The sequence below is a fragment of the Emydura macquarii genome, unplaced genomic scaffold (genome assembly GCF_026122565.2).
Source record: "Emydura macquarii macquarii isolate MOO-44397 ecotype Brisbane River unplaced genomic scaffold, CSIRO-AGI_Emac_v2 contig_450, whole genome shotgun sequence".
NCBI classification, from domain to species: domain Eukaryota; kingdom Metazoa; phylum Chordata; order Testudines; family Chelidae; genus Emydura; species Emydura macquarii.
Genome location: NW_027130587.1, coordinates 6,982,056 through 7,004,125, shown reverse-complemented (window position 1 = coordinate 7,004,125; position 22,070 = coordinate 6,982,056). Strand labels below are relative to the sequence as shown.

General features: G+C 46.8%; 1 protein-coding gene across 7 annotated transcripts in view; it reads right to left on the bottom strand.

Annotated features, from left to right (window-relative positions):
* Window positions 1-19,145, bottom strand: part of GTF2IRD1 (GTF2I repeat domain containing 1) — a 154,136-nt gene extending 134,991 nt beyond the window's left edge. For 4 of the 7 annotated variants that reach the window (XM_067537889.1, XM_067537891.1, XM_067537894.1 and 1 more), the window contains exon 1: window positions 18,963-19,138. The gene's annotated coding sequence lies outside the window, so the exon portion shown is untranslated. Of the gene's footprint in view, window positions 1-18,962 lie in introns of all 7 variants that reach the window. The other 3 variants (XM_067537892.1, XM_067537896.1, XM_067537895.1) reach the window with 2 other exon arrangements.
* Between the last annotated feature and the right edge of the window lie 2,925 nt (window positions 19,146-22,070).

Below are 22,070 nucleotides of genomic sequence, written 5' to 3'. Positions count from 1 at the left end.
GACCAGCTCATCTGAAAATCTGGCCACAGATGTCGCAATGGTAGGTGCTGCTGAGCATGTTGGAAAAGTTTGGCGCCAGTTCTGTGTGCTGAGCCTTGGAACATCTAGCTCTGGGATTTTTTGTACATCTGGATCCAAGTACTAACTTTCAAGATCAGCTGAAGAACTATGCCACCATTCTGGACAGCACCACACAGTGTCCAGCATCACTCAACTGATACAGAAGCACCAAACCCTCCCAAAAAAGTCTAGTCCTCCCCACTCCTTTTTCAAACACATTCAGAATAGTGAGGGCAATAGACTCAAGACAGAAAGAAAAACCAAATACCCACAGTGAATGTTCAGGCCTTAAATGCTTTTTGGAACATTGTTAGCTAAAAGCAGGTTAGTAGCAGGGCACGGGAAACAAAACCAAACTCACACCACACAGCAGTTGAAGAAGAATTGCATTTGCTGTTACACTTTTCCTAGATATTGCTAACAATTTACAGCCTAGGAACAGACAAGGGGCTTCAGACACTCCACGTGTCTGTCATTCAAAACCTTAGTAGGTCTTGCCATTCCCTTCTGAATGAGATACAAGCATTACTGATTAGTTAAGAGCTGGTTCACATTTTGCCGCCGAATTGCGCGGTGTCGACGGGAGTTACACAAACTATGCAGAGCAGTTTGCGTAACTGACGTCGACTGCTCTGCTTCCCTTCTGCGCGCTGTTCTCACTGTGCTGAGCCGACAGCGTTCCCGTCGGCTCAGCGCTACGCTACTTGAGGGGGTGGACTTACTCAGTCGACTTCCTGATCGATTGAGCAGGTCTCACTGACCGCTCAATAGATCAAGAAAGATCGATCTGGCGGCGGCGATTTTGCCACCATCAGTCTGAACATAGCCTTAGAGGGGATGCAGGGAGCCAGGAAAGCATGCTGTTTGTTTCCCCTCATGCTATCTTCTGTGCTCATGTAGACCAGACTCCCCACCCACCCTCCAACCCACTCCTTCCAGCAGCAAGATCTTCAGAAGGAGAAATGAGCTTCCCACCCCCTTTCCACACCCAACCCCTGCTCTCTGCGGCTGCCATCCGGTAGGTATTTTCTTTCCGGTTCCTCTAATCTCTCCCCTCGCCTGTGTCTTTTAACGCCCTCAAACGGCTCACTCCAATTGCTGATGGACACTCACACTGCTGCTCTAATAAATGGCAACACAAGTGCAGTGTTTCCTAACTGGCATCACAAGTGCAGCGTTTCCTGCCTAACAAAATAACCGAGCTTTGCTCCATGGCAGGGCTGCAAATAAAGAACAGAAGCAGGATAAACCCGTGAAAGCATCTTCCTGATGGCAAGGGAAAAGGGATGGAATTTAAAAGCAGACAATGGCTTGAGCCATTATGGCCAAAATTGTCAACAAGGCTCAATGCCCACAAATAGGGCTAGATCACCTAAAGAGATCCCTGTACTGATTGCACAGAACGCCGGGTGCAGAGCTCTTTTGAGAATCTGCCCCATAAAATTATGTCTATTCTGCACACTAAGCATGGGCTCTAACTCAGGTTTGAGCCCTTTCAGTCCCTCCACATACAAATCTATCTAAGGTCAGCAAGCACTCAGGACCTGGGTTCTAGGACACTTGCTAGCAGGATAGGTCAAAACTCAAGTCCCACTGTACTGCATCCAAGCCCTATCATTCTGCCGTGTGGATGCAGGTCAAGCTGCTGAACCAAGTCAGAAGGTCTGCCTGATGCAGTATGGACCCAGGTTTACAACGCAGCGTGGACGCTCAAGCACAGACTTGGAAACAGTGAATCCACAAGACCAGATCCCATAGACCCAGGCTTAATGTACAGAGAAGACACACTCTGAGTGCCCAGTGGAAGCTGCTTGATGGTGGGCACGTTAGAAAATCTGACACTTATTTAAATGCCTAAATTGGAGCTGAGGCCCAGATCATCAAAAGGTTCTCAGGCTTCCAATTTCCATTGATTTCAGTGGACGTTATGAACCTCAGTATCTTGGAGGATCTGGATCGGAGTTCTTTGGAAAAACTGGCCCTGAAGCCACCACATCAAAGCAATGGTCACCCAAAGGATTGAAGATTGTCACGTTATTTATTTTCTATTTATTTACTGAGATTTAAAACAGATGCCAAGCCAAGGTTTTAGGTACCCTAACAAATCATTGATAAAACAATCAAATCCCAGCAGCGTTAAAGTAGAAAAACACTCCTCTCCCCTCTTCACTGTTATGGGATGCATATCCTCAGTGCTCTCCACAAATCCTACCAAACAAGGTCTTCTACAGCGTGCCTGGAAGGTCACCAAATGCAAGCGAAAACAAAAACAAATAAAAAAACCCAACCCACTATAAAAATCAGCTGGTAACAAAATACTGAATAGTAGTAACAACATCAACAACGATTTTGGGGGGAGGAAAAACCACTCGCAAACTCAAATATATAAACCTTAACTGCACTGAGAAAATAAAAAATCTCCATCTACTTGCAAAAAGCCCTGAAGGATCAGGCAGGGATTTGTACACTCCAAATTATGGAGTGGAGAAGATCTCCAGCCTAGCTAAGGTAGAGTCAACTTTTGTATCACCGCAGCGGCAGCAAAGGCTGCTTTTATCGTGGAGTGCCTTGTGCATGTATCCATTGATACCTCTGTATTTATGCAGGTGTAATTCCCACAGAGATAAAGACCTTGTTTTTCAATAAGCAGCAGCATCATACATAAATGACAATAGCAAACATCAGAAAACAAAGACGTCTTCGAGTGAGCGCTTAATCCTTGGTGTAGCTGCCTGGTAAATCAGAATCTACAGGACGGCACTGCCTGTGAGGAGGCTGGCGGCAGAGAACACAAATAGGAAGCAGGCAGTTTGCCCATGACCAAGGAACACTCCCAAATCTCCCCTCACCTTATACACAAATCCTAGGGTTGGAAAAAGATTGCAGAGCCATGGAATTCTGATTTCCTGAGCAGACTCAAATGGTGGCTGATCTTTCTACCACTGCACCACCTTTTGCCTGCCCCCCCCCCAATTCAGAATCTAGCCATCTGGGCAGGGCCAATGTATGGGGTGAAGCAGTCCTCCCTCAAAGCTAGACTTCAGCTCCATCTGGGGTCTGCTTAGCTGAGGCAAATGGCGCAGCAGCAGGGTCAACCAAACACGATTCATGTCTCCTTAAGTGGGCTCAACCTATAATAGGAAAGCGCACCAGAGCAGCCCATTCTCCCGAAGTCCAAGGCTTCTCACGCTCTCTCACAGCACGAGAACACATGCTCCTGGACAGATTGCCTCCTGGACACCTTGGCTCCCATTGTACTGACGGCCATTGGCTAGGTGAGGCAAAAGTGCCATGAGCAAAACACTGCCTGTAGTTTCAGCTGCTTTTCCTGTGACTGTACTGCTGGGAGCAAGGAGGAGCCAGCATCACTTGACCAGCCATTTCTCCATGTGGAATATGTAAGTACTCTCTGCAGAGCGTGAGAGGCACTGCTGGGGCCAGATTCATTTCCTCTTCCCTCACATGAGCAGCTTATGCAGACAGTCGCTGAGTGCTGCCCACAACGGGTACACCTGCTTTGCCTGCACAGCAATCGTCGGATGTGATCGAGGCTAGCAGAGACGTACCCAAACTAGTTTTAATCCAACTGGCTCAGGTACCAGAGTAGTGAAGCCAAAGAATCATGGGTTTCAGCGTGGGTAGTACAAGCCCACCCGGAACCCTGGGTAATGACTTGGGCGACCAGCTCACACTGCTGCAGTACCTAAGGCAGGTAGATTCAAGCTAACTCGGTAGGTCTACATAAGCTGCAAGATTGCAGGGTAGCTAGACCCGAAGGTAAAAAACCACCCATGGCAGCAAGTCTTGTCTCATAGCCTGGGTCTGCAAACTTGGGCTTGTAAGGCTTGCACTATGGTGCTAAAAATAGCAGTATGGACGTTCCTGCTCAGGCTTTGAAACCAAGCGAGGGGGGTGGGTCTCAGCGCCCAAGCGGGAATGTCTACATTCTCTGACATAACGAGTCTTCTGTCAGTGTAGGAAGAATCTCTCCCTGAACGACATTAGCTGCCTTCTTCCATCACCAAATCTGTCAGCATAGCTGCAACAGTCAGGGTTGTGGTTTTTTCACCTGACATGAGTAGCTATGCTGATGTAACTTCTCAGTGCAGACAAAGCTGAAGTACAGAGAGGTGAAATGACTTGCCCAAGGTCACCCAGCTGGCCAGTAGCAGAGCCAGGAACAGAAGCCAGGTCTCCTGAGTCAGAGTCCTGTATTCTACCCACTAGGCCACACCTGCATGCAGCCACACCCGCATGCAGCCACACCCCAGAGCAGAGCTTCAAGGCATGCCAGGCGGATCCACCAACTCTTCCTCCCTATGGAGGAAGGCAGTGGCACAAGTGGCATCTACTGAGGATGCAGCCATGGCCATGGAGTACCTGGGAGGAAAAGATGCCTTCCTCCCTGCACCGAACTCTGTAGCGTCAATGCACTGAGCCCACATACTCAGGCTTAGCGCAGGGGATAGGATTTATCTCATATATGAGAGCACAGTGAATTAATGAGTCACGCTTTACAAAACACCTCTGCCTCCAGGGTGTTATTTATCCCCTTAATGTCTGTGGCCATTTTAAACTGGCCCAGTTTATTTTTTGGTATTCATTGTTATTGTGCCCAAACCAAGTCAGGTGTTATTGCTATCGGGCTTACCTAAGAAGCTAGGCCAGTGCCTGACTCAGAGGAACACCGCCCAGCTCCAGTAGAGGGTAGCTGAGTGATCTGATAGGAAGGCCTTCAGCACTAAGCAAACACCAGCTTTGCTTGCTGCAGCACCATGACCTGCGGGCAGGAGTTTTTAGTGCTCTGGGCCCCAGGGCAGCAAGAGTGGATCTGAGAATCCTTGAGCTATTCTATGTTAAGCCCACTTCTGTGCACCAACACAAAAATCAGAGATGGAAAAGACTTACTTCATCTTCAGATCTATCCCCACCCTGCCAGGGAAAAGTGGTTTACTGCAACATGTGTTCTGGTGCATTTTCTCCTCTCATGTCAAGACCAGAGGGAAGTTCTTCAAACAGAATATACAACAGAATGGGGGTAAAGAGGATGCTGCAAATAGAGCTCAGTTTTGTTTTCCCATCATGCCTTTCTGTTGAAAAGCTGCAGCACCTGAAAAACATGCTCCTTCTGCAAATATAGTCGGGGGAAAAACAACATCTACATCAGATACCGCGGAGCTAATTTTCAGAGAAGCTGAGCGCCAGTAAATACCATTGACAGCCTGCTGGAGCTAGGGTTCTCTGCATTTCTGACAGTCATGCCCAACGGCCAGAAGACAAGCACAAGAATCTCCTCCGACTTGGGTCTGATGCCATGGCACTTTCCTATGGAATCCCAGGCCCAGTCCTGTGAGATGCTGCAGAGCACCCAGTAATTTCAGTGAGACACTCAGCAGTCTTCATGAGGCTCTCAGTTTCTTCTAGGATTGGACCTGTCATTAACGAGAAGCCATCCAGCACTGAGCCATTGGAGACTGGCAGATCACCGAGCCAGCTGGGTGCATAGGACACGGGTAGGGAAATAAACTAAACCAATTCAAGCATCTTTCAAGATTGTCATTTCACACTCACTTTTCTGTGCTAGCAGAGTAGACTTCTTTTAAATAAATACAACCTGACACTAATTCTAATGGTTTTAATAAATGTTTAATGTCTTGTTAAAGGTCGCCCGCCTACTGTTCTCACTGCAGATTTGTATTAATAGCACATGGGCTACTTGGTTTTAACTGTGTTGTTTCATCAGGATTTCAAATGTTTGGCATACACTTCTCCCAAGTGATGTATTTAAAAAAGAAATACACAATGCACTACATAATAAACTGTCAAGGAAAACAATGGCAAACAGCCAGTTAGCGCAATGGCAGAGGAAACATACAGATTAACATAGACAAAGAAAAAGATGGACTGTGTGGTGCATGCACTAGATAGTTGTTAAGTCCGTACAGAATCTTATTAAAAACCTGCAATAAATCCAAACTAATCCTGCTTTTAACAGAACAGTTTACACACTGGTTTTAGCACTGCAGTAGCAAGTGCCTTCAAATCCCTGTAACCGACTTTTTATATATATATATAAAGGCTAAAACTGGATAGTAATAATAAAATATAGATCAAACCAAAATGTGCCCTTCAGGGGGGTTGGATGAATGTAATTTCATCCGAGGGATTTTCTATGCATTCGTCCCCAGAAACTCAAGATGAAATTACAGCTTGTGATACCCCTAAAGGGTGCAGAGTTTATTTTCGGCGCGTCTCCTCTAATGAAGCTAATCTATAACCTTGTCAGCGCGTGCCTGTGGACTCAGGGCACCCATATAGTCACACTCCCTCATCTGCATTGTGCTGGATGCAAAGCCCACACCCCAATAAGGATGTTTAGTTCAGGCCCCACGCCAAAAGGCGCCTTAAACGACCAAGTTCCTACCGTATTTAATAAACTGAGAGGTCATATTTCCTCCCAGCAATTGCACATAGGCTTCTACTAAGAGGGCCATTTCAGCGGGATACAGCATCTGCCTCAGCCAGGTTAGGGAAAGAAAGCTCTTGATTTTCCCAGACTGGCTCCCTTCCTGTCTTTCCTCTCAAGATCATCACCAGATGTAATTATCTGGAAAAGGGATGGATTCCTTCAGAACCACTCCCATACATTAGGATGCAGCTCGTCTTGCAGGCAGTCCCTGGTCCTCTTGCCCAGAACAGCTCCCATTTTCAGAACACCATGCAGGAGAACCCACAAAGCTACAACAGTTTGCTTGGGGACCAGCAAGGACCAATTGGGTGAGACTCTTTTTTCCAACCATAAGGCAATACCTGAACAGAAGGTGTGTTTAGTTTGGAAAAGAGAAGATCAATGGGGTGGGGGTGTCTTCAAATACTTGAAAGATTGCCATAAAAAAGATGGAGAAAAATTGCTCTGTCTTGCCACAGTGGGCAGGACAAGAGGCAATGGGTTCAAATTACAGCATAGCAGTTTTAGATTAAATCTCAGGAAAAGCTTCCTAACTGTCAGAACTGTAGGACAATGGAACAGACGGCCTAGGGAAGTCATGGACGCTCCTTCACTGGAGGCTTTAAAAAAAAATGCTGGATAACCATCTGTCTTGGATGGCTAAACTTTAGGCACAACAAATCCTGCATCTTAGTAGGGGGTTAGACTTGTCGACCCTTCCAACCCAATGATTCTATGAGCCTCTGCTGCCTGCACCATCTGCCGTATGCACCAGCTTAGAAGAATTTACCAAATGGGTGCAATCTAGTTCCCAGTGAAATAAAGGAGAATCATTTCATAGACTACAATGCAAGTTGATTCAGGCCCTACGTGTTAACAAAGGGTTAATGTTACATTATAGCACATATAGGAACACACACAAAACTGTATGGGAGGGAGTGTGGGATTATGGTTAGAGCTGAGTCAGCATCTCTGGATTCTTCTCTTGGCTCTGCCACTGACTCGCTTTGACTTTGGACAAGCGACTTGGGGCCTGATTTGCAGAGGTACTGAGCACCTGCAGCTCCTATTGACTTCCACTGGAGCTACAGGTGCTACTTTTCATTAACAAAAACAAAGCAGTTATTGAGAAATGGCGTAACACACCCAATCACTATCTCTCACTGCACTGCACTGCCGAGCGCTTTAACAGATGGTGTATTAAAATGTCGTTATTTATATTTACCTAACAAGATTTTTTCATTGTATTCCACTAACAGTTAAGAGACAGTACTCCAAAAACAGTAGCCACTTCCTATGCTTCAACAATCCAGTGATGCAACTGGAAAGAGATACCTGTTTTTAAGTTATACCTGTATAGATCACGTCATCAGAGTGAATTTTTTTTAGCTTTAAAAATTATGTGAATTATATACACCCCTGAAGGTCTACCTTTCTACTTATTAACTGATGAGCCCTAAAACAAAGAAAGTTGCAACTCAGGTACCATATGAGGAGCATGGTATGAATACACGGATTTTCTCAATTACAGTGGCCAGGTCCTTAGCATGGGTGCATTTAGACTGTAAGATCTTCAAGACAGGGACTGTCTTTTTGTTCTGTGCTTGTACAGTACCCAGCACAGTGGGCTCCTGGTTCATGACTGGGGATCCTAGGAACAGCTGCAATAACAAGTGTAATTTCTGCACACTTAAAAGGCCACATTACACTTCCAGATCAGTAGAAAGGGGCTTTATACTGTGAATTTAATGTACATGAGAATCAGACCCCTTAGAAATTAGATGGAGAAATGTAATCTTTCATTTTCTGCACTCACTGCCATCCCTGAAACTGCCCCCACCCTGCCCAGTGATTTACCACAGAATATTACAAAATTCTATCCACCCGCTCACTCTGGGTAAGTAATTTTTTTTTTTTTTAAAACACATATGTAAAATATTATTTATTCCATTATAGCAATAGGGCATGCCAGTCGATTTTGTGCGTGGGCTGGAGAATCTTGCATTAAAATGGCACTAGGTTACACTATTAACCATGTAACACCACTGGTATGAACTGTGCATAATACAGAAGGACTATGCCCCTCCCCCAAGGGCTTACTAGACACACTTCAACCTTGCAAAGACTTATGTACATGCTTAACTTCGCACTCACAAGTAGTCCCATAGAAGTTAGTGGGACTACTCATACCCTTAAAGGTAAGCATGTGTGTAAATATTTGCATGACTGGGATCTAACCTCCCTATGTCTGTTTCCCCTCCCACTCTTTGTCTCTCTCAACTGTCTAAATCAGTGATGCTCAGACCTCAATGATTCAGGAGCCAAATTAGCAATCAACATTACCCAAAATAGCCACAGTAGTGTGAATTCATTGTTTCATTTCTTATTTTTATATAATAATTTACTATATATATTATTCACACAGCAAAATGACTGATCGAATAGTCTATAACTGGTTAATAACATCCTACAACTGGTTAATAATTACACCACACAGTGTTTTAATATGTGCTGCACAGAGCTGCAGGAGACACGTTAAAGAGTCACTTGCAGCTCGTGAGCCTCAGGTCTGAATGTCACTGATCTAGATTGTAAGCTTTTTAGGGCAATAACGGTCTCTTTCTATCTGTATGTACAGCACCTAGCACAATGAGGCTCAGTTAGGCTCATGTAATATGAATAATAATTAACTAAAGTAATAGATGCCATTTACACATGTCAAGCTAGAACTTAGTTTGGGCAACACCAAATTTAAACTGTGCATAAATTGTTAAATCCCACAATAAGACCCAAGTACTAATCCATTAATAGTAAAACATACAGTTTAAGATGCATTTCCTTCCACCACCATGCAATTTCCATATTGTATTGATGATGTAAGATTGCCGCACAGCAGTTCATTCTAGGCTTGAGCCAAAACCTATTCAAGTGAACTGGAGGTTTTCCAGGGACTCCAGGAGTCACTGTATCAGGCACTTTAAAAGGCAGAGAGAGGGAACAGAGAAGACCCAAAGTTGTGAAGCAGTGGATGGGAATCACTGTTCCTAAATGCAGCCATCAATGCTGTGTATCAGGGGCTCTCAAGTAAAGGCTTTAGAAGTTTCTGGGTGCGGGGACCTTCCATATCCTGAAATCTGTGCAGGACCTCTCCATCTGGCTGGGCATGATTTCAAAATCTGGGGCTACCATTAATTAGAAACAAAACCTTGTTTGCATCTTTCATCTGTGCGTAACTTTGCACCAATGCTCAAACACAGCCACGATCAGCACTCCCTTGACTGCCCTAAAACAGCTCACCTTTGGGCCCTCCCATAAATCATCTTCCCACACAATAAACAGCACACAGTCTTTCAAGAGTTATGGACTTTGGTGCTCACCAGCAAGGACAAGGCTTAAAGGGCCACTCCTTAAATGCTACAATGACCATCTTTGAGGCCACAAACAAGCGACTGATTGTTCACTCATACACTATCACAATGAGAGTCTACCACGTGATGGGAGGACTCTGTCACTAAACAGTAAAACATGAATGGATTGTAGCATCAGAGTAAATTCACTGGGTAAGGTCAGAGATACCTATAATTAAACATAGCTCAAGAGGAGTAATTAAAAAAGTTTTCCCAACACACACATACATATAACACTGCCATTTAAACAGTTAAGATTGTTCAAGGGCACATATGCCCAATACAACCACAGAGAAGCCAGGAAGTCCTCACCTATCCCTTGCAATCTACAACCACCATGATTTTGTCTTCTCTACATTATCTCACCCACAACACACCACCCCTGCCACATTTCCCTTCCTCTCCATGCAAAACATACAACCTTTAACTCTGATCACATGGAGCGGTTAAAAGTGGATGTTGTTTAATTGTCTAGAACGCTGAACCAGTCATAAGTTGCAGTATGTGGGCAAGCGTGTGGGGTGGGAGTAGATTTTTAGAGAACATTTATGTTTGTGGGTGTGGTGTCAGATGATTATTAATAAACCAAATAGTTTGGGTTTGTTCGGGTTTTTTTTTTTTTGGGTTTTTTTTTTTTTAAAGTGGAAATAGTTTGTAATAGAGTTTATCATTTTGGGACACCATTATTTGTAGCAGTGTTATTTAGGACAGTGGTTCTCGACTTTCCAGACTAATGTGCCCCTTTCAGGCGTCTGATTTCTTTTGCATACCGCAAGTTCCATCTCATTAAAAACGTGCTTACAAAATCAGACAGAAAAAAAACCACAAAACTGTCACAGCACTCTATTACTGAAAAATTGCTTACTTTCTCATTTTTACCATATAATTACAAATTAAATCAATTGGAATATAAATATTGTACTTATGTTTCAATGTAGAGTATATAGAGCAGTATAAACAAATCGTATGAAATTTTAGTTTGTACTGATTTTGCTAGTGATTTTTAGGAAGCCTGTTGTAAAACTAGGCAAGTATCTAGATGTATCCTCTTGAAGACCTCTGCGTACCCCAATGGGCATGAGTACCCCTGGTTGAGAACCACTGATCTAGGAGTTGGAATTAGAAAGTGTGGTGCTGTGTTTTGTTTTTTCAACAGATATTTGTAGTTATCAGATCTACTCTGCTTCTACTCTGCTCCTACCTCCGTTGGAAGAAGAATCTGAGAGGTAAGGAAAAGTTCTCACCTCCCTCTCGTAGGAAACTGAAAAAGCTGTTTCCAAAGATTTCTTTCCTGTTTCAAAAAATAGAACTGTCTCTTCAAAATTAACCAATTTGTTAAAAATAACATAACTAGTTATTTGTATTGTTATTTGTATCAGGGCCCCATTGCACTACGCACGGTACAATCACAGAACAAAAAGATGGTCTCTGACCAAAAGAATTTATCTTGCAACTTTGAAAGTTCCTGCTTTCCCAAGCATTCAAGTGGGAACATTATTTTCTTAAGACAACAAGACCATATCAGTCCAGTGGTCCATCTAGCCTCTGACAGCAGCTGGTACCAGATGCTACAGAGAAAGGTGCAAGGAACACTTTATAAGGTAGCTATGGAATAATCTGCTCACAGGGAACATTTCTTACTAACCTCCATCTGCTAGAGGTTGTTTTATGCCCTGAAGCATCAGGGTTGGTAACCCTTCCCAACATCGTTGGGTTTTAAAAAAAATCCTTACTAACACAGCTCTGGCTGTCCTAAACCAGAGCCAGATTTTCAAAAGAGCTCATACACCCAACACAGACAGAGCCTCTCTTAAAAAAAAAAATCTCACCACTTGTTTTGGTGCTGAAAAGGGAGCGGAGCTCTTTTGCAAATTTGCCCCGTGATGCTACAAATTGCACTGGCAGACCCAACTGGACTGAGACCCAGAGCATGGGAGCGGGGAAACAAAGGGAGATGGATATTGTCCTTCATAAACTTCTAGGGGAAAGCATGAAGGGGTTATTGTGAAGACGAAAGAGAGTGAAAATTGCTGAGGAGATCTTTTAAAAAAAAAAAAAAAAAAAAAATTTAATGAAGACCCCACACACCTCCATCCCTGCCATGTATTTATAAGCCTGTTGAGTGAAGAGATATTTTCTCCTTATGATATTGCAGGCCTGGATAAAATGGCCTCATGATTCAAACGAAATGCAGAGATTACCTTTGAGGGAGCGGGTCCTGGTGAAGGACCATTTTACCTTTGCCAGTTCACAAAGACAGGAGAATGGTGCTCAGTGCCCTGTTATCCCCTACCCATCTGATTGAAGTTAATTTTCTTTGTCAATGGGCATAGTAGGATTTTAGCCCTAAGCAGAGACAAAACAATAGAATATTAGAAAGTTTGATCAAAGGCTGCTTGTATAAATAACTGTAAATCCTATTATGATGCAGCCAGCTTTTGGAAAGGTGATTTTGTAGCAGTAATATTTTTACTTAAGGGGAAAATCTATATTGGTGGAGTTTGTAAGATCCCTTGGAAAAGACAGCAGCATGTGAATGCCCTCTTCAAAATATGGCAGTAACAACTCCTGAGAGTGAGTGGAGACTTCCAGCGGTATAACAACCATAAGGTAAAGACTTTCCAAACCATAAGCTACACATTTCTCTCTCAGGTTGTGCTTTAGCAAGACATTTAAACAAGTGCCCAACTCCAACCACGTGACTGGTCTGACTTCAGTCAATGCGACTACTTGCACAGTCAAAGCTAGGCGCATGCCTAAGTACCCTGCTGAATGAGGACCACAATATACAGTTTTAGAGTCTTGGATACCAATGAGAATTATCCCAGTTTTGCAGGCCTACCCAGTCACCATGCTACTAAGTCTTAGGGCTGAAGAGACGAAGTGGATCCTACTGGAAGAGATGAGGGAGGAGTAGAAGCAACTGGACCCTTGCTCTAAAAGGCACATGAGCTGCGCAAACCTGCTCTTCCAGAGGCAATCAAAAAGCTGGGTGGGGTGGTCTGCTGCTGTTCTGTCTCATGAACTACTTGGTATTAACAACAGCAGAAGGCCATTCCCTTACAGCTTTCAGCCAGGATTTTTCAAGCACCAGCTTCACTTTGCTCTCAATGTGTGGTAAAACTCCCACTGACTTCAATGAGTACACAGAGGGCAACTCAGAGTGCTTCTAAAGATCCCATCCTCCACACGGAGATTTCCAACACAGTCCTTCGTATGCATGTGCCCTGCGCCCCTCCCTTGCAATCCTTCCTGTTGGAATCTGTCACGCTGACAATTCTGGTAGTTTGAAAACCCAACCTCTGCATTGCTTTTCACCTGAAGGAGAACGTTCACCTTGAAGTTTCAGAAAGTGGGTAGCAAAACCAAAGGATGCTAACACACAGAGGTGCTTTGTAAAGATATCTCACACATGCACCCCTCTTCCCCCCACTCTCACACACAGGACCTTGTAGCAATTGCCATGACAAAGCCATTCTTCTATACCCTATTTTTAAACTGCAGCATGTGTAGGTGAACTTTTCCCAGAAGGTGGCACGGGACACTTGGACTAGAGGCCCCATTATCTGTGCTAAGAGCAGTCAGCATTTCTCCATGCCAATGATAAATCATCTTTGCAGAAAGAAATGTAACGACACTATTGTCACACATTGTTTGTTTGGATACCATCTTCCCTTAGCCAGAGGAATAAACTAATTTAGATATGGAAAACCTTGGTGTCTGCTTTCCACACTGGCTACTGCTTTCCAACCAATGCACTAAGATTTTTGTGACTTTGGGCCAAATGCACACTCAGTTTCACTGGTGTAAATCCACTGGTTTTGATGAAGTTACTCCAGATTTTATTGCAGTGTCACAGAGCAGAATTTGGCCCTCTGGATTCAGCTGACAAGATTCCCAAAGGAAGTATACTGTATTGATAAGTGCCTAAAATTTTTTAGCTATTTCCTGTGGGAACAGCATATTGGATATGGAGAAAATATCCACTAGCTCCAACAATAACAATTGTTTCTGGAGTACTTATTTTTAGATTTAAACGAACAGTAGCTATATTAACAATGACATTTTGTGATGAATTTGGCTGAGATGTCGATTCAGCAGCGATCCTAGGTCTGTATCTTTTCAGTACTGCCAAACTGGTGGAATAAAAACCCTTGTCTTACCAATAGGAACATTAAAGCGAAACAGTTTTAGACTTAACTTTTGATCTGGATTAATCTATCATGCGACTATTATTGAGTACAGCATCAAATAAGAAGTCCCCTTCAAATGCAGAGTTCAGCTTGGATAGTGCAGTTTTGTAGCAATAAATGTCCAGAAGCCTCTGAACTAGACCATTACTCTAGCCAAACTGAAGTTTCCAAGTCAGTATAGCACCAGTAAAGTTGACAGAATAGTCCTGTCAAGAGATCAGATGAGGTGGCAGACTGAGGAGGGATAGGTTTAAATAGTATTTTTGCCCCAGATCCTTTTGAAGAGATTTAATTACATATGCTGCATATATGGGATGCTTTCAAAGATAAGCAGCTGGCTTCCAAAAAATTTCTAAGCATGAGTTCTGTACATGCATTCTGACAAACGTTTCCACTGGAAGAGCACCTTTACACATAAGTGGACACAGAAGCCCTATCTGGTCTCACGTTTCTTGACCCATAGTTGGACTGCATGCTTGACCAGTAGAGACTTTGCATGAATTGATTAAACCAAAAGTAATACTGGGGAGGTGAGATGGCAGAGCTATTTCTAGTGCATTATCATATAGACCAGCTGATGGCTCCAGTCTAAGGCCCCGATCATGCAAGGAGTTGCATATGGGTGGGCCTCTATGACTTCAGCAAGCCCCCTCTCTGAAGGGAAAGGGTTCCACTCATACAGAGCTCCCTATTTCTCCAAATCTATGAGATGAGTCGAACATGTTTCCTCCCTCCTACTCAGACTCTGTTCTAAGCCAATCTAAGTGAAGAAGGGCTTGAGATCCTCTGAATTGGAGGTAAACCCTTACAGTGAAGACAAAGGAGACGAAAGAGGAGGCACAAACACAGGATTCTATTCCTAGGGCCAAGCTGGCACCCAAAGGCAACATGAGGGATGGGGAAGAGAAGGTGAGAATCCAGGAGACAAGAATTGCATCTTGTGAGGAAACTTGGTCAAGCATTCTGGTTGAGGGCAGTCTGGAGGTGGTGTGTGCTTTGTTTAAATATTCTATTTCATTTTTTTCATTTAACCACAGCAGACTCAAGTAGGATTACAGATCTTCCAACCTTGGGATGCAACCTGGGTAGGAACATGACTGTCAACTGTATTAAATAGGCTATAAGACATTTTAAAATATTAGTGAACTGTACCAAGCTGAAAGAGGGCAGGAGACCCATAAATGATTCTATTATGGAGTCTAACTCTGCAAGGATTTCTCCATACACAATGAACCCAGAAGCACTAGCCCATAGGAAGCCAATGCCCAGGTCACAGCAGGAGAGTTTTACAGTGTCTTCCAGGTACAGAGTTCTTCCAATAGTGCTAAAGAGAGGAGATGAGTGGGGGGTGTTCTACTATGGAAAAGATTGAGAATCAGTGCTCTAGAACAATTGGTGCTGGCAGCTCTTAGAACCAGGATAGGGGACTAGCCGGACCATTGACTTGATACAGCATGGCAGGTCCTACAGAAAGGAAAGGTACAATTCTTACGTGCCTCAGTCTCCCCAGACAACAGCCCTGAGTTCTCACTGATAATCCCACTGAACACTTTCATCCTTACCAGCAGCTCTTTGCCTCTTACACTTCCTGTGGACCAACCTGGGTGTTACAGCATGACATCCCATTCTGGGATTGATTCTGCTGCTCGAAGGATGAAGATCACCCAACTGCAAACTTTCCTCCTCGAATCAATAGTAAGATGAGGCACTAGGCTACCCATACTCCCCGTCAATAACAAGACAATGCTCTAGAAATAGAACATCTGAAACAGGGGATGGGTACCCTGGTTGCACTAGGAATCTCAAGGAAAATTTTTCCCACATGGGCTGAGCATCCAGTAGCTCCTGTAATGTATAAATACACAGGAAAAACCCGTCTTGGTGCCCAGTACCTCTGAGACTTCCCAGCAATACCACACTGCTAAATTTCACCTGGAAAACCTTGCACCAACAAAACTAAAGGCTCAACCCTGCCTCCTGGTGTGAGGCAGCTACAGATAAGCAAGGGCGTAGGTAAATTGCAAATAGGAAGCCAGCGTGTGAGGAGTCCCAAACACTTGTGGCCTCTCCCAACAAGTTACTTTTCTCCCTAAGGTCCACAATTTGGCAAAGACTTAAACCCATGCACAACTTTATACACAAGTAGCCTCACTGAAGTCAAGACATGCCTTTGCAAGACTGAGACCCAAACAATGAGTGTCTTAGGGAAGAAGGGAAAGAAAAGTAACAGGTAGCATGTACGGTAGCTACAGCCCCACATACTTCTGTGGAACTCTTGACCAGGATTCTGTGGTAAATTCCCCCTTCCCAGTGGCATGCCATGGTAACCTGAGGCAGCTTGTAGGACATACTGTGGCAGGTTTAGATGGTTTTTAAAACCGAGATTCTCTTGGAATTAACGATGAATCAGTAATGTAATCAATACATTATCCCTATGTTATATTTTATATTAACTTAAGTTTACTTTGCATTGCCCCCAAATGAAGCAACTGGTGTATTGCATGACTGTATCATAGACATTATCAAGAGCAGACTCTGGAAGTTTTAGCAGCTGTATAAGGGACAGTTAGGGCTTTCAGAAACTGGAGAGGAATAGGAGGTAATTTGAGATTGTGGGATAAACACATTAGCGGAGATATTCAGCAACCAAGTAAGTAACAGTGCTGACATCATTAGCCTTCAGAGTTAGCATGTCATCGATATGGATGGGGCAGCTCAGGACTCTCAGAGCTATTGTTTCAGGCTCTCTGAAAACTCATCAAGACAAGTCCACATCATTTGACACCCTGCTGCCGTCTGGAAGGTCTCCTTCCCAACCATAAAGGATTAGGCTCTGAATCATTTTTTATAATGAAAACTAAGAATCTGGGGCACAATTCTGTAACAAAGGGCAAATGCCGCAGTAAATTTCACAGAGCTGTGGAATACACGGGGCCTTGACGAGTCAAAGTCCTGTCCTAACTGGTCCGAAAACAACAGGTCAGCTTTCAAAGTTTTGGGATCCTTCTTGATTAAAGGCACTACATACAATAAGGTGTCAATTTCCCCCAGAAGATGTCAGTTTCCCTAGAGTACTTACATGCCCTTCATCTGTTATTACTGGTAGGAGTATAACTGTCACACCTAAACGACCCAACCAAGATCAGGGCTGTTGTACTAGGCACTGTATAAACATCTTAAGGGGAAGTAGAGCTTATTTTCTAAATAAACAAAGACAGACAAGGGATGGAGAAGGAAGGAACAGAGAAGAAATAACTCATCTGAAGTCACACAGCAAGTCAGTAGCAGAGCCGGGAATAGAATCAGGCTTCCTGACTCCCAATCCAGTGCCCTTTCCACCAGACCACACTGCTTCTCCAACACAGATTCTCAGTTCCGCAATGAGTCCGCACTGCATTCTGTTCTTGGATCCTCCAGTCACTCCTGCCTTCCCACCACAGAGAAATGCCACCTCTGTGTTTCCAGACTGCAAGCTCACCACCCACCAAGGAATGTCTCGATCCAGAGGGGGAATTACTCAGGAGACATCCAACACCAGCAAGAATCACCACCATGCACATGGGAAGCTGGCTCCAGCGCACGACTAACTGATAGGATCACTCGGATTTACAGTTCATCCTGAATAGATTCCTCACTGTCCCCGTGAACTGGAGAGACAAGCGTACAAGCCTCCCCAACATGGAACGCTCTCTTCAGCAGCTAGCTTGTTCTCCATGCCCATGCCGAAAGTGAACTCTCCACCCTTCCCCCTGCAGCAGTGCCAAGAGACCTCACTGGTCATTTCACCTGGAGAGAGTAAAAGCATCTTCAATACATTTACCTGCCTTTGGTTACCGATTTTGCCAAAGCCTAGAGTTTCTTGCCAGGTAGCCGGTGCATTTTTCTTTTAAGCTGTGCTGCTGCCTTTCACAGCTCGGAGGGTGGGAAAATGCCACCCTCCACTTGTGGGTAAATCCATTTTTAACGGCTTCCTCTCCTCCCAACCACAACAGCCCCAGCCACCTCCAGGGACACCAAACCTACCTGGTGCAGGTGATGTTGTCCCGTCAGCTGTAAGGGGACCACCATTTAAAACAAAGAGAGCCCAGAGAGTCCGGGAAGACGTGTGGGGCACCCAGCAGCAGAGAAGTTGCAGATCTTTCTGCCCATATCCCCCCCGCCCTACCCCTCAGCTGTTTAAAACTCTGGCTTTAAAGGCCCGGCTCTGACAGACGCCACCCCCCAATCCAGCCAGTGTGAACGCCGGTTCGAAGCCAAAGGGAGCAAGGACCCCTCCACCCCCACCCCCCCGCCAAAATAAAACCGAGCCCCCGGCAGGCTCCTTATGGTCCCCAACCTGCGACCACCAAAGGGGGTGCGAGGAAGGGGAAGTGTCAGGGCGTGACAAAGTCACCTTACACCCCCCCACCACACACACACACACACACCCCTCAACCCGCCCCAGCAGACGGGGAGGAGGAGGAGGCAGGCGATGCCCGGAGCCCGCGGGGAGCCGCAGCAGCCCCGGGAAGGAGGAAGGGCGAGTGGCCCGAAGCCGCGAGGTGGGGAGAAAAGCGGGGCTAACAAACCATCGCCCCCCTCGCTTCCCCGCCGGCCCCGGCCCCGGCCCCGCCGCTCACTCACCTCATCCCCGCCGGCGGCGGCGGCCAGTTCTCCTGCCCGCCCCGGGCACCGACAGGTCCCGTTCTTCCCCCCCCTCCCCGGCCCGGGCCCGGCGGGCATCCAGCCCTCCCCCGCAGACACCGCCCCCGCCCCGCGCCCCCAAACCTGCCCCGCCTCACGCGCCCACCACAGCCACCGCCGAGCCAGCGCCCCCCGCGGGCGGGCACCGCCGGGGGCGAAAGTTTCTCTTACCGCCGGGCTCAGCCTCGCCCGCCGCCCCGGCTCCGCGCGCCCCGGCTGGCGGGGCTCCGAGTCCTGCCCGCCCGTAATCTGCGAGGAGCGGAGGAAGCGGGTTAGCGGCGTGGGGGGGTGGGTGGGTGGGGGGGAGATGGGGATGGAGGAGGAGAGGGTGGGGGAGGGGTAATTCCCTGCCGGCCTGGCTGAGGAGAGGGGGGGGAGGGGAGCGGGCCCGGCGGGGCGCGGGGGCTGGCCGGCCGGGGCCCCCTGCTCCCGGGGGCTGCCGCCGAGAGAGGCTCTTTGTTCTGTAATCCCAGTAAGATTGCCAGCCATTCGCCCCGCCGCTAATCCCAGCCCCGCTCAACAGCAGCATCCATTGGCTGCCATTTACATACAGGATTAGCCAGCCCGCAGCCCGGCCGGCGGGGGGGGGAGGGGGAGCCAGGGCCCCGAGGAGGCGGTGACCCGGGGCAGTGGGGGGAGGGGCAGGAGTTTTTGGGGTGGGGGGAGGGGCAGGAGTTGGGGGGGTGTATTGAGGAGGGGTGGGGGGAGGGGCAGGAGTTGGGGGGTATTGAGGAGGGGCGGGGGAGGGGCAGGAGTTGGGGGGAGGCCCCCCAGAAAGGCCAGGCCAGGCCAGGTCGCAGGGTTGAGGGGGGGAGGCTGAGCACAGGAGGGGGTGTCAGGAGGCAGCAGGTGGCCTTTGGCACCTGGGCAGGGCACCTGCTGTTCTCCCACTGCCTGGCCCCAGCCGGACAGGGACAGGACTGGGGGGGCACTGAGGCAGGCTTGCAAAGCGAAACAGCGGGAGGAGCAGGGCTGGTGCTTTGTAGACAAGCCTGGCGCAGACTCAGCTACGGAGACCCCCCCTGCCTTTCCTGGGCATCTGGTCCCACTACTCCTCTAGGAGGCCGGGCTGCAGCTGGCGGGGCCGGGAGGGATCCCTGAGGCAAGGGTGCGCTCAGGCAGTCTGCTGCTAGTGCCAACAGTCCAGCTGGCCGGCCACTCCAGCAGGAGCTCCACTGTTCTGCAGGAAAGGTAGCTTGTAGATCCAACAGGGACCCTCAGCTGGCCCCGGGAAACAGGGAGACACGGTCACCCAGTCTCAACAGCGGGAGGGGAGGGATTCACATTGCAGGCTGCCCCTCCTGTCCCTGGCCTGAGGAAGCAGGGCTCCCCCACAGCCGGGAATGTCCACAGGACCAGTCAGGGGTATGAAAAGGGAGCCAGGAGAGTTGTTCTATAGCTGGGCCTATAGATGCCTTTGCCTGGAGGGACTCTGTTATGGCCCACAGCTGTGGTGCCTGTGCTTCTCCCATCTCTGCTGGGAGCAGGGCTGCCTCTCCAGATTAGAGATCGCAGGGCACTGCCTAAACCAACCCTTCCCCAGATTGCAGGGTGCAGGCGCAGGGCGTGGCTCTAGAACACACCATGCTCCCAGCTCTTGCCTCCCTTTCTCAGGAGAGAGCATCCTTGCCTGCGCTAGAGACCAGCAACCACAGAGGGCACAGCCCTGGGTTTGTAGAGCACCACTGGGCTGAAGGAACTTTGTGCCAACTCTGCCTGTGCAGGGAAAGCAGATGTTTGTGAAGTGAAGGGCAGCAGGGTAGCTAGAGTGCTTTTGGTGCATGTGCACCTATCTATTTATTGGTTCACAATGTGTCTATCGCCACCTGTCGGTGCATTTACACAGTCTATAAAATCACATAAAGACACCTAGCTTGACACAGCAACTCATCACAAGACCTTGGGAAGCCATCTCCCCACAAACTGTCACACGCCGTACTCCATCCCACCTGCAAACCACCTCCTCTGTCAAAAAGGAAGAGAATAAATCACCAGAGAAGTCATGAAGGGTTCTTGCAGAAGAATAAAGTCAGGCTCTACCAGGCTAACACAAGAAGCAATTTCAAATCAAGAGGTCCCTGCTCTCCTGTCAAACTTGCTGCCCTTATACTGAGGTATCAATAGGAACCATTAGCAACAGTTCAACTGATCTCAAATGGAAAAAGAGGAGGAGAAGCAGGTATTTCAGATAACCTGGGCTTAAAGACATTTGGAGCTTTAGAGATCCAAGACACCACTTTATATTGTGCCCAGAGCCAGTGTATTCTAAGACATGTAACATGCTTCATGCAAGAAACACCTTGCAACAAGCAAGCTGCTACATTCTGTACTAGCTTCCAAGTTGTCTTGAAGGATAGTCCTCTGCAGTGTTATTTTAGGAATGGATTATAGCAAAGGCCTGAATAACTCCAGCATGATCCACTCTCAAAAGAGGAGGCCCCAGGATCCTTGTAAGGTTTTCTCTAGCACAAATATATTTGAGTGCCAGGGTATATCTTGGAGACAACTGCATGCTTACACATCTTTGCTTCCATGTGCCCTGAATGATGTTGGTCTTTTCTCATCTCAGGGATCGTGGGAATCACAAGTCTTTTACCTTCCAAGATCAGAATAGACATTACTATTGACTCTCATGGGATGCCTAGGAGTCTGTCACAAACAACAGATTTTTTCTTTGGCCAACCAGAGGGTAACTAGAGATCTTGCTTAGATACAGCCCTTAGTCCTCTCCCAGTTTTGCACAGGTAAATTGAAGAGGTGTCTATAAACCTGTGCCTTAAACAGGCTCCTTCACCCAAGATGAGGGGGTTTGCTGACAGGATCATTGCCTTTAAAGGAGTGCACAGCCAGATCAGGGAGCAGCTGCACACAGGGCTCCAGAAAACCCAAGGGGAAGGAAATTTAACTGAGCCCTAACCTGAAGCTACCCCCAGGATTAGCATTGGAAAGAGAAACAATAATTACAGAGAGAAACCATCAAGAGCAGCAGCGGGAGGACTTCAGCAGCGGGCAGGCAGAGAATGAATCGCTCTATGTTGCCACTACAGGTCTCTTTGTAGGGAGCTAACCCCACTGTAGTCTGTTCCTGGCCTCCACCTGCTGATAGGAGGTCATATTGCACAAACATGACTATCCTATGGTGTCAGAGGGTAACACACACCTGGCAGAGACAGGGAAGAGCTGGGATGGTGGAAGTGAAAACAAAACCTCCTTAGTCAGCTCTTTGTGGGAAGTAAGAGTTAGAAGCGGCTAGGATCAGACAAGAAGCGACTCCTTAAA